Source organism: Lynx canadensis, chromosome C1, assembly GCF_007474595.2.
Source record: "Lynx canadensis isolate LIC74 chromosome C1, mLynCan4.pri.v2, whole genome shotgun sequence".
Classification (NCBI taxonomy): Eukaryota; Metazoa; Chordata; class Mammalia; order Carnivora; family Felidae; genus Lynx; species Lynx canadensis.
The window spans coordinates 111,013,566-111,014,627 of NC_044310.1; positions in this window are offsets into that span (position 1 = coordinate 111,013,566).

Sequence of the window (1,062 nt, forward strand, 5' to 3'; positions counted from 1 at the left end):
CTTTTTTTTTTTTTGGACGTTTATTTATTTTGAGAGAGTGCATGAGCGAGAGCAGGGGAGGGGCAGAGAGAGAGAGAGAGAGAGAGAGAAAGAGAGAGAGGAGAGGAGAGAGAGAATCCCAAGCAGGCTCCATGCTGTCAGTGCAGAGCCCAGTGCAGGGCTCAGTCTCCCGGTTGGTGAGATCACGACCTGAGCCGAAATCAGGAGTCAGATGCTTGACCGACTCAGCCACCCAGGTGCCCCAAGCATTCTTTGTTACAGGTGTTCTTATGCCTTGTCACAGGCAGGGCCTACGTCTAGGTGACAAACCTCCATCAAGGCCCCCTTTGTAGTGGGCACCAGGGAGTAAAATGGGGCGCATTCCTGAGGAGCTACTGGGAGACAAATCCCAAGATACAGAAGACTTGCTACTTGGTGTTGAGGTGTTGACAGGGGAGAGGCCCAGAGAGAGGGAGGAGCTCACGTGGGCTGCAGTGCTGCCTGGTCACTGTTTGGCCTCTGTGCCTTCCACGCTTGGCGCCCCTGTGTGCAGGTCCTCTAGGTCACCCGGGGGCCATCACATGTTTAGGGAGCCACTGTGCACACGGCTTCTCTGGTGGGTCTCTTATTTCTTTCCCAGATCCACTTTTGATATTGTTGGTAGTCTGGATTCCTCTTCTAATAGCAGTTTTAATTTTAATTTTAATTTAATTTAATTTAATTTAATTTATTTTATTATTTTTATGTTATGTTGCTATTTTTAATTTACATCCAGGTTAGCATATAGTACAATAACAACTCCAGGAGTAGTTCCAGTGATTCATTCCCTATGTATAACACCCAGTGCTCATCCCAACAAGTGCCCTCCTTAATGCCCCTTGTCCATTTAGCTCATCCCCCCACCCACACCCCCTCCAGTAGCCCTCAGTTTTGCATTTTAAGAGTGTCTTATGGTTTGTCCCCCTCCTTATTTTTATACCTCTTCTTATAGCAGTTTAATGCCCTTGGGTCTTTAATTGTTAGTTCCTTTCTTCTGAGAAATGTCTTGTCTCTTGTTCCTGGTATGAAGGAAAAGCAGGAAGG